The sequence below is a fragment of the Vulpes lagopus genome, chromosome 6 (genome assembly GCF_018345385.1).
Source record: "Vulpes lagopus strain Blue_001 chromosome 6, ASM1834538v1, whole genome shotgun sequence".
NCBI lineage: Eukaryota > Metazoa > Chordata > Mammalia > Carnivora > Canidae > Vulpes > Vulpes lagopus.
The window spans coordinates 62,396,359-62,411,730 of NC_054829.1; the positions used below are offsets into that span (position 1 = coordinate 62,396,359).

The 15,372-nt window shown below is 39.2% G+C and overlaps 1 pseudogene; it reads left to right on the top strand.

The window, feature by feature from the left end:
• LOC121492568 overlaps window positions 1-15,372 on the top strand; it is a 106,918-nt pseudogene that overhangs the window by 24,597 nt on the left and 66,949 nt on the right.

Below are 15,372 nucleotides of genomic sequence, written 5' to 3' on the forward strand. Positions count from 1 at the left end.
TCCCCCCACGAAAGCTGCAAGTGTGTGAAAAGCCACATTTAAACAAGACACAGTGAGGTATTTCCCCAATTGGTAAAAGAAAGGCAGATTTAAAGCAATCACTCTTTTCTTGTTCCGTGCAGAAACAAATATTATGTGGTGAGAACTGAGGGGGTGAGGGAGGAGGAGATATGGACCCAAGCAGCCATTTCTTGCATATTTAATACTCTCAGACCATGGATTGAGACAGGATCAAGCTGACCTCCATCCACTTTATCTTTAAATTCAGAGGAAGAACAACATTTGAAGAGCCCAAATCTAACTGGACAACTACGTTGTTCTCCCCAACTTGAGATTTTAAAGGGCGCTGTTAGCTAACTGCTCGGGACGAGATAGAATGGCAGAAGGAATTCAGGCAGTGCCTTGGTAAACAGGGGCTGACGAAATGTCTGAGAGGTGCCAAGATCCTAGCAGGGTGCACCATCAGCCATTCACAGAGTAGGATAGGGAGCTACGATTGATCCTATTTCACCTAATGAAGACTTGAGAGACCAAGAGCAAGAGGTTGAAGCTGACTCCCTGAGTGACCCCTGCTCTCAGTCTCCACCCTTTGTCTTAGGCCACATGCTACACCAACAGAAGTAACAGGCAACCACTACAGAGCAGAACACTTCTCTGGGATTCAGGAAACATAATGTTAATCCAGTGAGCATCTGTGTGCATTCATACCAGTCAATTAACCTCTCTGGACCTCAAGTTTTTCATCTGGAGAGAGAATGTATTTAATTAATAACCATGGTTTGCAAGTTTTGTTAGTAGTTGAACCTTTTATTCTAATGATACAGTCCAAAGCTAGGCTGCCCTGATAGAGGGGTGATATGAAGCCTAGAGCCAAAACTGATGATCTCTTCTCTACCTCCAGTTTGCTCTGAACTGACCCATGAAGGCACCCTCTGAAGAACCCCTCAGCCTCTGAGGAAGACTGAATGAGTCATGGGTCTAGAACTATTATTGGCCTTTCCAGAGCTGAAATCCTAGAATTCCATAAAGAGGAGAGAGCAGAGTGGAATTCGGTATTTCAGACTTGAAAGTAATTTCTCAGAATGAGAAGAATCCTGTCAGTCTCACCAAAAGCAAGTCATTTGCTGGTGGGAAAGATGGATGGCTCATCAAATCTGAGGTCAGGCCAGACTTTTAATAACCTGAACAGGGATCCCTGGGTGGCGCAGCGGTTTGGCGCCTGCCTTTGGCCCAGGGCGCGATCCTGGAGACCCGGGATCGAATCCCACGTCAGGCTCCCGGTGCATGGAGCCTGCTTCTCCCTCTGCCTGTGTCTCTGCCTCTCTCTCTCTCTCTCTGGATGACTATCATAAATAAATAAAAATCTAAAAAAAAAAAAAATAATAACCTGAACAGGCTGAATAATTAGCCCACAAAATGGCCCAGATAGAGTTAAAAAAAAAAAAAAAAAAGGAAGGAGGAATCCATAAGGCAGAAGCAAATCATAAAGTGTTTTCTTGCTTTGGGAATGGACCTATAATACTTCACTTAAGACTTCCCAGTGGTTTTTGTGCATCCCCATCTTGTGAGGTTCTTTTGAGGATTGCATGCAATAATATACAAAAAAGCATTTGGGTGAGGAACCTGGGTGGCTCAGTGGTTAAACATCTGCCTTTGGCTCAGGTCTTGATCCCAGGATCCTGGGATTGAGTCCCGCATTGTGCCTCTCTCTCTCCATGTCACTCATGAATAAATAAATAAAATAACAAATACATACATACATACATACACATACATACATTTGGAAACCAGAAGCACCATAGAAACGTCAAACCTTGTCACTATTGTCATTAATAGTTCATTCACCCCAATCAGTGGAGACTGTAGCTCTCAACTGTACATCCAACCAGATTCTGGACTCTGGACTAAGATGGTTAGGAAATGGCTTGCAAAGTCTATATAGGAGGGCTTACTTCTTACTACTTACTTCAGATGAGGTCAGGGAAGGTAATAATAGACAAGGGATACTCTCAGACAACCAGGGCCATGGGCTTCAAAGAATAAATGAGTTTCTCCCGGAGAGCAGAATCAAGACCAGATCAGTGAAATGAGGCAGGGAGCGTCAGGCGTGAATGACTAGAAGGATTTCAGAACTGCTGTGGGTTAGGGACCACCATGTGTCTCCCATTTTCCCTCTGACAGAAATGACTCTGCATCACTGTAAAGTCTTGCATTTTCAGCTGATGTGGTGACCACATGGGACTTCAGGTAGCTTCCCTAGGATGTGAATATGTTTGTTGCAGAGCAAAAGGGAGAAAATAAATATTTGGGGTTCAGCAGAACAACGTGTGACACCTACTGGGATTGCTCACCAATACCCATGTTTCTCCTCTTCCGCCTAGGTACATTCCCAGTGCCCTTACCTGTAGCTGAACATTAGGACAAGTTCTTACCAATGGAATGTGAGTGGAAGTGAAAAGAAACACCTCTGAAGGTAGTTAGGAACATGTATGCTTTCCCCATACTTCCCTCCCTGCAAGTTGGATGCCAAGTATCTAGTAGAAAATTATGAAGCCCTGGAAGATAACTGCCCCACATTGTGGATGGAGCCTGAGCCCCTGAATGACACTGGGTAGAGCCATTCTCTCCCAACCACCCACTGACCCACATGGAACTGCAGTAAGTGAAAAATAGACCTTTACTGTATTAAAGAGATGTGGGGGTAGTTTACCACACACGTCATCTGTTTATAGCAATTTAGGGGCACCTGGCTGGCTCAGTCCATAAAGTATGCAACTCTTGATCTCAGGGCAATGAGTCCAAGCCCCATGTTGGGTATGAAGCCTACTTAATTTTTTTAAAAAACTGTAACAGTTTAAGAAAATATAAATTAAATAAGTTAATAAAATACATAATAAAATTATAACATTATGTATTGTTATTTATTATAAATTTACAATGCTAAAAACAGGTTTCCTTATTACAGAGCTTCTCAGAGCCTTTAATATGCTGATATGCATTGAGATCCCCTCAGGGGGGGATTTATTATGTAGTATTTCCCTAACTTACTGGACTACAGAATCCTTTTATCATGGACTAATGTTCTACTGGCTGTCCATCCATACTATAGGAAACAGGACTATATACAACAATGGGCTAGAACCCCCTGAACCCCTGATTTAGTCTGGAGGCTAGAGAAGAGGAAAAAGTAAAACTTCTCTCATCTCTAGTCCGACAGTCTATTTGCAGTCTTTCGCAGTCATTCTGAACTGGCAGGGCAGAAATTGGTGGTGTTATTATAGACAGAGCAACATTTAAACAAATGTTTCCTCCTGGACATTTTCCCCTACTTACAACTAGGAATTATGCCCCAAATTCTTACCATTTCAGGAGTAAATGACTCTTATTTCCAAATCATCAGCTCATGATGTAGACATACATCTTGTATTTGTATTTTAGTGAGGGTGGAAGCACAGTTTGCTGCTTTATGTAGGGAAGGAAAAACATTCAGGACCAACATATGAAGCAGGGATTTACAAACTATTTAAACTCTGCACTGTATTTCTGGGGCTTTCTTGTTTTAGAATTTAATTTTTTCATAGGTCTTAATCTTGTCTACTCAAGCAGACAGTCTTTAGGGTACTAACCATGTCTTGTACTACTTTTGATTTTCCCAAAACCTTCAGCACACTCCTAGGCATAAGTAATTCTTAGTAAGTCCCTCTTGATTCCTAATTTTTTTCTTAAAAGTAACATTGTTTCCATTACAAGCAAAGACAAATTTCCTGACAGCTTTCTTCTTATCACTCTATAGTTGGAAACATTATAAGATTTTACTAAGGCTTACCTGTGTCAATCTTTTTCCCTTCTTCTGATGCCTAAAATAACAAAAAAATTATTTGCTATTGAGAAGGCCTAATCAAAAATGATAAAGCCAGTCAGCAAGCAAACACTTACTATGTGTCATCAGACATAGAGAAGACAGTGGTCATGATCTCTGTTTCCAGTTATTTACAATCTGAATCTTATAAACTAACATAGCATTTTCAGTCTGCTTTTAAACTAGATCCCTCCCCTTACCTGAAAAAGTATTAATAAAATAACTAACCCTCATTTATAAATATTCTTTCAGCATAAACATTATACATTCTAGAAAGATGTGGTTTTCCAAGATAATTTTATATAGGAAAATGTCATTCCTTTTCCTATAAATGTGTGTGCATATAGACACACACGTATACATATAGACTCAGAAACACAGGTGAGAAATGAGTTTTTGCACATAATATTAATTTTTCTCTTTACTCAAGACAACAACATCATTTTATTTTTAAATTTACCAATCTACTGCTGGAGTCAACATTCTATCAATGTATTTATTACAAAAACATTTCACCGTAATACAAACTATTCTTGCTCCATGGAATTTTTCCAGAAAGGATTACACAGACACAAGCATAAAAGTAAATCTAAAATATTCATAAATATACATGCCACATGAAAAACATATACTATATGTAATACATATATTGAGATATCATAAAAACCAACAAAATCAAGTAATAAAATCATTGCTTGACCTAGCTCTATGTTCACAGTGCTTATACTCAGTGCTATGACTTAATATTTAGTGTGTTCCCCTAAAATTCATATGTTGAAATTCAAACCCCCAAGGTGATGGTAGTAGAAGGTAGAGTTTTTCTAAGGTGACTAGGTCTTGAAGGTGAATCCCTCCTGAATGGGATTGGTGCCCTTATAAAAGAGGCGCAAGAAAGCTCCTTTGCCCCTTTTCACTATGTGATGGCAAAGCAAATAGGTACCATTTATCAACAGGAAATGGAGTCTCACCACACATTGCATCTACCAGCCCCTTGATCTTGGACTTCCCAGACTCTACAACTGTGAGAAATCAATGTTTGCTATTGATAAGTTATCCAGCCTATGGTATTTCCGTTTGGTAGCTCAGACAGATTAAGATACCCAGCTCTTTAAAAATAAGTTGTGTTTCTATATACTAACAACAAAGTATCCAAAAAAGAAAAAAAACAATCCCATTTATAATAGCATCCAGAAGAATAAAATACTTAGGAATAAATTTAACCCAGGAAGTGAGAGACTTGTACACTGAAAACTACAAACATTGATGAAAGAAATTAGAAAAGGCACTAATAAATAGAAAGCCCATGTTCATGGATTAGAATAATCAATATTAAAATGTCCATACTATCCAAAGAAATCTGCAGATACAATTCAACCCTTAAAAAACTTGGGACACCTGGGTGGCTCAGCGGTTGAGCATCTGCCATTCAGCTCAGGGCGTGATCCCAGGATCAGGGATCAAATCCCACATCAGGCTCTTTGCAGGGAGCCTGTTTCTCTGCCCCTCTCTCTCTCTCTCTGTCTCTCATAAATAAATAAATAAAATCTTAAAAAAAAAAACACTAAAATTTGCATAGAATCACAAAATACTACAAATAGCTAAAGTAATCATGAGCAAGAAGAGCAAAGCAAAAAAAGGCATCACACTTCTTGATTTCAAATTATCTTAATATAGTAATCAAAACAGTATGGTATTGTCATAAAAATAGACACATAGATCAATGGAACAGAATAGAGAAATAAACCCATGCATATATAGTCAACTAATTTTCAACAAAGTCACCAAGAATACAAAATGGAGAAAAGTAGCCTCTTTGATAAATGGTGTTGGGAAAACTGGATATCCATATGCAAAAGAATGAATCTGGGCCCTTATCTTACACCATATACAAAAATTAACTCAAAATGGATTAACGACTTAAGGATAAGATCTAAAACCATAAAACTGTTAGAAGAAAATATAGGGCAAAACTTCCTTAACATTAGTCTTGTCAATGATTTTTTTTTTATATGACACCAAAAGCAAAAATAAGCAAATAGAACTACATAAAGCTAAAAAGTTTCTGCACAGCAAAGTAAACAATTAATAAAGGAGAAAATGTCTGTAAACTATATAACCAATAACAAGTTAATATCACAAATATATAAGGAACTCTTACAACTCAAAAGCAAAAAAACAATCAGATTTTTAAATGGACAAAGGACCTGAATAGACATTTTTCCAAAGAAGATATACATACAGCAAGTAACAAATATAAATAGATGTTCAATATCATTAATCAAGGCAATGCAAATCAAAACCACAATGAGGGGCACTTGGGTGGTACAGTCAGTTAAGCATCTGACTGTTGGTTTCAGCTCAGGTCATGATCTCAGGGTCATGGATCAAGCCCTTCAGGTATTTTTGAGAGAGTGATTTCATTTCCTTTGATATATACATAGAAGTGGGATTCCTGCACCATATGATAACTCTATTTTAATTTTTGAGGAACCTCTGTACCGCTTTCCATAATGGTGGTGCCAATTTACATTCCCACCAACAGAGTTTAGGTTCCTTTTTCTCTACATCCTCACCAACATTTGTTATCTCTCATTTTTTTTGACAATACACATCCTAACAGATATGAGGTGATATTGTGGGTTGTTTGTTTTAAAGATTTATTGGGATGCCTGGGTAGCTCAGCGGTTTTGGGCTGCCTTCAGCCCAGGGTATGATCCTGGAGTCCTGGGATCGAGTCCCCCATTGGGGTCCCAGCATGGAGCCTGCTTCTCCCTCTGCCTGTGTCTCTGCCTCTCTCTGTGTCTTTCATGAGTAAATAAATAAAATCTTTAAAAAAAAAAAAAAGGTTGATTAATTTATTTGAGAGAGGGAGAGAGCTTGGAAGGGAAGGGGCAGAGGGAGAGGGAAAGAGCGTCTCAAGCACACTCTGTGCTGAGCTTGGAGCCCAATGCAGGGCTAGAAAAGAAAAAACCAGACAAGAAAAGTACTGTATGGTATTCCTTATATGTGGAATCTGATAAAAAAAAAAAAAATCAAACTCATAGAAACAGAGAGTGGAATGGTGGTTGTCCGGGACTTGAAGAGAGATCTTAGTCAAAGAGTAAAAATGTTCAGTATTGGGGATCCCTGGGTGGCGCCGCGGTTTGGTGCCTGCCTTTGGCTCAGGGCACGATCCTGGAGACCCGGGATCGAATCCCACGTCAGGCTCCCGGTGCATGAAGCCTGCTTCTCTCCCTCTGCCTATGTCTCTGCCTCTCTCTCTCTCTCTGTGACTATAATAAATAAATAAAAATTAAAAAAAAAATGTTCAGTATTGTACACTTGAAATCTGCCAAGAGTATAGATCATAAGCATTCTCATACAAAAAAAAAAAAAAGTAACTCATGTGAGGTGATATGTGTAATTAACTTGACTGCAGTAATCATTTCACAAAGTCTATATACATCAAATCATCACATTGTACACTTTCAGTATCTTACAATATTACTTGTCAGTTTTACCTCAGTAAAGGAGAAAGGAGGGAGAAAAGAAAATAGTAATGACAACAACAAAAAGATATCCAGATCTTATATGGAATTTGGCCAAGAAACCAACCTTTTTCCTAATATAAAATTAAAATACTTCAGAATCTGTTTTACCTGGTGTGTTGACCCTTAGCTCTATGTTTTAAACACTCAAGAAGTGTGACATAACTGTAGACAGTGATCACTGTGGTCAGTCAGGACTGTAATAATATGTGGTTAAGGTTTTGAATTGTTAATGATTTTCTGTAGAATGCCACTAGTATGCTACATCAGATGAGCTACACTGGAGAAAAAGATGGTGTCCCAAGAAAAATGAGCCAGCACCATTTACCTATGTGGGACTTCAAGGGGTGATTCTGAAAAAGGTAAATACTAGCATACACTCACCCCCAAAAGAGGCTCCATTCTGAGATGCTGCTTCTGATAGCTGGGTAGGGCTCCCAGGCCTTGGTGGGTTTTGAAATCACTTTAGTCCTCTTCTACTGCAGGAGACAGCTTTATGAGTAAATGTCCCTTAGGTGGTAGAATTTGAGGAGAATCCAAGTCCCACCTGCCCCATGGTCTCTTTCTCACAAACCTGCTCTCTCCTAAATTACCTCAGGATTCACTCCACTCAGTTGGAAGCTAATGAATATTTTGGAGGAGAGTTATCACCATCTGCCATGAGCAACCATCAATACCAGCAAGGTGATGCATGCTGTGAGACAGCCACTAACCAAACTAGTGGGAAGACCATTAGGTTGAAGCCTACACGTTAACTAGCCATGGGAAATTGGCCAAATCATTTGATATCTCTCAGATTCCTCATCTGCAAAGTGAGGAATAACTCCTCTGCTTACCTAATACCATTATGAGAGTCTAAGAAGTAAAATGCCATATTTGTAAGTGCTTTAAGAAAGAGGGAAAAGAGAAATGTGTAAATGAGAGAGAGAAGGAAAAGGAAGGAAGAGAAAAGAAGGGGAAAAGAGGGAGAAAGGGGAGTAGGAAAGATAGGAGAAAAAATAAGAGAAAAAGGCATGAAAAAGGGAGGGAGGAATGAAAAAATAGGAAAGAAAAAGAGCGAGGTAAAGTAGAAGGGGAGAAGCAAAGAGAAGGAAAGGGGCAAGAGGAAAGGTATAAAGTTGTAAAAGAATGTAGGCTTTAGGGATGCCTGGGTGGCTCAGAGGTTGAGCATCTGCCTTCAGCTCAGGTTGGGGTACTAGGATCAAGGCCCGCATCAGGCTCCCTCTGCCTGTGTCTCTGCCTCTCTCTGTGTGTCTCTCATGAATAAACAAATAAAATCTTAAAAAAAAAAAGAAAGAAAGAAAGAAAAAAAGAATGTAGGCTTTGGAATCTGAATTTCTCTCTAGGCTCTGCACTCATCTAAGTGCATGCCCAAGGACATACATTTTGACCTTTAACTCTTTGCCTACCTCTCACCCCCCACCTCTGGCAATCACCAATCTGTTCTCTGTATCTGTGAGTTAGGTTTGTTTATTTTTTAAGATTCCACATATATGTGAGATCATATAAGATTTGTCTTTCTCTGACTGATTTCACTTACCATAATGCCTTCAAGGTCCATCTATGTCATCATTTCCCGGAAGAGGTAAACTCTGATGGGGAAGGGAAGAAAGGTCTAGCAAACCAGATGATACCTGGGAGACAGAGATGGAATCCCTAAGCCCCCAGGATGGACAGCCCTGCGTCATCAGTGGAAGAGAATTGCTCTTCAACCAGAAATAGCCACAGTGGACTATTAAATGAAAAGAATAAACTACTGTAATATTTGAACAATTACATGTATTTTCAAAGCTTCCCAAATTATCCTAGTAACCTGTCAGAACTGAGAACCCTGAACTAAACAATTCACATGTGAATAATGGAGAGTAAATTTGTTGCACTATGTGAAATATGAGTATATAATAAACATTCATGAAAAAAATCACTACAAACTTGCTATGCTTACAAGCAGAATTTCTGAGTTTTTCTACTAAAAATGACATATTTATAACGATCCACACTCTCCTTGTTTACTTGACTTACAAAAGGTGAGGGGGAGTGTGCAAGATGAGGCTGGACAAGGAAGCAGAAGGAAAAGATCTTGAATGTGCCTTAATGAAGTCTTCATCTGGGGAGTGAGAGGGATCTGGAGCCACCCAGAATTTAAACTAGCAAAAGGCATACTCTAACTGCTATTCTTCTAACAGAGTTTCCAAATATTTCCTTCTCTTCTGAGCTTCCTAGAAATGGGATCTTCTATTAACCTATAAATTGTTATATTTCTCCCATTTTTCTTTATACCTAAAAAATACCTTTTAAAAATATAGTCTCAGCCTACAGGATGCCTGGGTTGCTCAGTTGGTTAAATGTCCCTCCCACTCTTGGTTTCTGCTCAGCTGCAGAATTGGCCAAGTAGTGGTCTCATGGGTCACGACTCATGGATCATGAGATAGAGCCCCACATCAGGCTCTGCACTCAGTGGGGAGTCTGCCCGAAGCTTCTCTCCCTCTGCCCCTCCCCCCACTTGTATGTTCCTTTGTGCTCTCTCGCTCTAAAATGAATAAATCTTTAAAAAGTAAATAAAAATATACTTCAGCCTAAATTACTATGGCAGCATATGCAGAAAAGGTATATAGAGTAAGGCATCCCAAAAGTTCCATCAAATGTGAGCTATATTTTGAGAAATGAGAAAAAATTATAATAATAATTATGCTTATAATAGCTAACTATGTGACAGACACTGTTAGAATATGTATTAACACATTTCAATTTTAAAGAATCCTGGGAGGGAAAAAAAAAGGAATCCTGGGAGAGGAGAACTCATCCTCATTTTGCAGATAATGAACAGAGGTATCCAGAGTTGCCTAAGATCTTGCCGCTATAAATGGCTGAGCCAGGTTTTAAACCCAGTACGTAAACTCACTACAGAGCCTACACCCTTAACCTTCAAGGCATAACAACACATAATCCTCAAAATATTTATATTTACATTAACACAGACCCTCCTTCATTGACATACCTTTCCAGGCATCCTACCTTCACCACTTTGATTCCCCAGTAGCAGCCCAGAATTCAGCCAGCAATGGAAAAAAGAGCAAGTGCTCACTCTAATAATCTACAATATGTGAACTACATACGGATAATGGAGAAGAAATCATGCGTTAAAGAGCTTCTAAAAATTCCTTGCAATTTAGAGGCTATGAACTGCAAACATCTTGCCTGAAAAAACTTCATATAATCTGACACTGCTGGGTAGAGACTAAATTTTCAATAAATTCTTGCATTTATTATAAATACATATAAATATACAAATCAAGCAATACATACATCTCCAAACTACTCAGCCACCAGATCTGACATTTATTTCCAAACTATGATGCCAATGCTGCACAGGGGGCAAAGGTGCTATGAAAACAATGCTGCTGATCAAAGTGAATACAGTTGCACAAAGTACATGGCATGGCAAGTATACCAGGAAGTACACAATCTTAATAATTGCTAGAACTCTTGTCCCTCTGGCCTAATTTTCAGTCTCTGGCCCTATGGTAATTTGCAGGGTTGCTTCATAAATACAAAATCAGTAAAACACTGTTACTCCTTAGGGAAGCAGAACATCACCTGGGAACTGGGAGTCCTGAGTCTCAGTCCTGGTAACTAGCTCTAAGGGTCACTCACATCCTCTGTGTTTTAGTTTTTTCATGACACATACCCTGCTGTTTCTGGACATTATCATAAAATCCCCCAAAACCATAAAGGGGAATGTGCTTTCAACACTTAAAGACTACAGGCCAGCCTAGCGAAAATGGCATAAGTTTTAGAGCCCAACAAACCCAAGTTTAAATCCTAGCTCTGTCATTCACTAGCTGTGTGATCATAGGCACATTGCTTGCCCTCCCTGAACACAGTGTCCAGATGTATTGAAAAGGGTTAATAGTAAGACCTGTCTCTTAAGGTGGTCAGATAACTAAGCGAGCTAATCATGCAAAGCATCTGGCACATATTAGTACTAAATAAATGGTAATTATTGTCCTTGTTTGCCAGCCATTATTTCTCAGGATAGTCGTATGTAAATTATAAACATTTTGAAATCTTTGACAATGAAATTTTTTTTATTCCTACAGCATCTGGCATAGAACTGACCATGTGAATGGTAACTAGCAACAGCAACAAAAGAACTAGTACTAGATCCTGCTGCTCCTAGTACAATGAGCAATAGTAGCAGCAGGATCAACCACAGCAGCATTAGCTGTGATTACTGTCAGAGCAGCAGGTAGTGGCAATAATATTACAGCAATAGAAGTAGTAGAAGAAAAGCAAGAGGAAGAAGAGGAGGAGGAGGAAAAGGAAGAAGAGGAGGTAGTAGTAAGGCAGCATCAATTACAGCAATGACAAGTGCAATGCTCTCCTCATCAGTTCTTTCTTGTACTGTGGATTATCTATCCCTGTACCAAGAAGATAAAGTCTCCCATGCAAATAAGCACTGCTCCATAGGCACTGGGTCAGTAAGAAATTGAGCAAAACCTGCTAGTTGAGGAAGCTCAAATGCTAAGGGATGTTAAATATACCATACTAGTTTCTCCTTAGTAGTCCTATAAGTTATCATCCCCTTTGGTATTAGATGCAGCAGCTATGTGCTATCAGAAGGAGAAGATACTAATGAAGGAAGCTCGAATAGAGCAGTATCATTGATTCATTAATACTTGAAAAGAAAAGAATTCTGGGCACTTGTGATCTCAGACTTTAATCTAGGTCAGAACTTTCTTCTCTGACCCTCAAAGCTTCTAAATCACCAAGGCCCAGATGACTAGCTGGAAGAGAGGTCCACGATGGTCCTGGGTACGTTGGGGAAAAATGACAGAGGTTGGGAGAATCCCCAGAGGAAAGCCAAGAAAATAAACTTAAAACATGTGATGAGTTCACTACCCATCCTCACAAGCAAGAGTTTCATTCTGTGGTAAAGATTTTAACCATTGTCTGAGAAAGTAACCAAGAGTGCAGGTGCACTAGAATTTCCTTTTCTACTGCATTCCTTCTTTGTGCATGGCTTCCCTTGGGAAACATGGAGGAAAACGTTTAATAATATATATACAAGTATATTTTTAAAAAGAAAATAATCACATAAAACCAAACATAGGTAAAACTCAACCATGAACCACACACAAAGAAACTTTCCTTCAATAAGAACAGTTCCAAAGGGAAAAACACATCCTGTAATTAGCAAATATATGTATGGCAATACTAGCATACCCATCCAAATCACATAGATATAAAATTCAGAACGGCCAAAGAAACACAGCACACAAAAATGACAACACCCAACAAAATACATGTCCTAATGGAGTAACTTAGAATAAGATATATAAAGACTCTGATTTACCACTAGTGGATAGTATTTTTATTAATGTACAGATGAGGGACAAATATCTGCCCTCTGACAACAGTCACAAATCCTGTCTTCTATATGATCTCCCCATAACCCAGTGTTTTCCTCTTTCCTCAGCAATAGGAATTCAGAGGTCACAAAGAAGGTCATTTGGCTGAACCTCAAGGGGAGGAGCAGTTCTACTTGGAGCTGTCTGAGCAGACAAGTCAATGGCTAGGAAGATTGGGTTTCTCCTGCTCTGCAGGCAACACACAGGGTAGTGATCTTGGGAATGGTCCTTGAAGACAGTATCCTCAGAGCAAAATCTGTCATCATTATCTCATTACCAGGTCCCCAAGGTCAGTCAGGGATCATAGGTCTTAAAACTTCCCTGGGCTCCTCCAGGAATGGATTTCCTGATTCTAGAATCCTAACTTCATCAAGTTCAGTTTTTGCCAACAGTGGGCCTCAGATAGGTAATGGGAAAATACAGAATTAATGGCATCAAAAGGGTGTGTACTAGCAAATATCCATCAAATGGGGCTCATTGTGAGCCAGGATGAATACATAAGTATAAGAATCTGAGTTAGTAGTTTTGTGTTCAATCTAATAACATGGTTATCCTCACAGTCAGCAATTTCTTCATTGGTGGCAGAGATTCCCTCATCCTTCTGGTCTCAGAGGCAGCAGAAGCCCTAGAAATGCTGGGGGGCAGGTTGTGGCAGGACAAAGTGGAGTTGCCTAGCAGAAGCAGAGGCAACATTGGGGAGAGGGGGAGAAGAGAGAAAATGCCCCACCCTACCACAAATATCTACTAGTTATCTGAATGATGAGATTTGCAGTACTTACTAGCTTGGGCTTGAGCAGAGTGCTCATCCCTAAAGTAGACCTAATGGTAACCCACCAAACATTTTGTAAACTCTAAAGCACTATATAAATGTTACTTGTTATCTTTATCATTATTACCAAAAAGATAATATCCAGACCCAACCACTTGGAAATCACATTTTACTCTTATTTGTTGTTTTTAAGCTATTAATGGTCCAAGAAGTTTCTTCATTGAACTTTATAACACTTATTAGACATGTCAAATATTCTCCATAGAAATCCTAGACCAATCAATGAATGAGGATGGCAGGGGACATACAAATAAACAAACAAAAACCACTTTTAACAATTTGTCTTTCTCTTCAAGAAACATTCTTTCCACTACCAAAGAAAATAATTACTACCCAGGTTGAGGTATTTATATTTGGTTGACTTTACCAATATTCAGGGCTATTCCAAACAACTAGGAGTCAGTTTTTAAATTATAGCTATATGACCTAGAGGGCTGTCAGAAAAAAGAAAAACTATGCTCCAAATATTATTCCTGCTTCCACTCCTTATGTACACAGAAAACACATTTCTGGCAGTTTTAGGATCCTTTAGTTTTTTTCCTTTATTCCAGCCATCATGGTTCATAAATGCAGAGGTCTAGCTTGAGACTGAAAATATTGTATTATGTGATTCAGTACCCATCTCAGGCACTGTAAATATAACATGAGTTGGGCCACTCCTAAGATTTTCCAAGCCTTAACGGGTAAAATCTGAAGGGAAAGGGTAGTGGGAGGAAGCCTGCCATCTAAATGCTGAAAGCAATTCTATCTGTCCAGATACAAGGAAGTGAATTCCCTTTGGGATAGGCAGATCCTTTGTTTTGAAAAAACAAAACAAAAATCCCAATGCATCCTTGGTTACACCTACCAACTTTTTTTGAAGAATAATGTGAAATGATATAGAACTTTCAAATTTAAAATATGTTTGGTAGAGAACATTTTCATTTTGGACTGAGCTTGAAATACTCTTTAGAGACATTTTTATCTTTTTTTTTTTCCCCAGATAAGAGCTATAGTCCAAGGATAAGTTTCCCCAAAAGGGAGTGGACAGTTCCAATCCTTGGACGAGACAGAGACCTGGACAAAAAAATAGGGACTGAGAAAGCCAACCTTAGACTGGGAGCAGAAGAATATTATTCACTTTCCAGGTCTTGGGGGGAGGTATACTTAGATTCCCATGAGTAAACCTACTCTGAACACCCTAGGGTATAGTTAGCCAGCCTCTGCCACATAGAAGTAAGCAGAAAACTAGGAAGATGAACACTAGAAAGGCCCCCGAAGATACTGTGGAACTGTGGATTCTGAGGTTAGCAGGTCTGCTATGGACTGAGTTGGGTCACTCCACAATTCATAAATTAAAGCCACAACCATCAGTGTGACTATATTTGGAAATAGAGCCTATAAAGAGGTAATTAAGGTTAAAAGAAGTCATGGAGGAGGGGGGGTTTATTGGACAGGATTAATGTACTTACAAGAAGAAATACCAGAAAGCTTGCTCGCTCGCTCGCTCTCTGCCATGTGAATACACACAAGAAGGAAGCTGCCTACAAGTTAGGAAGAAAGCTCTCACCAGGAACACCATTGGTCAAGACCTTGATCTTGGACTTCCCAGCCTCCAGACGGTGAGAAAATAAGCCTGTTGTTTCAGCCACCTAATCTATGCTATTTTATTATGGCAGCCTGAGTCAACCAAGACACATACCTACTAACTGTTTCAGGATTCCTTTGGTATTGCATTTGTGTTTCATTATTCCTCTACCTGAAGCA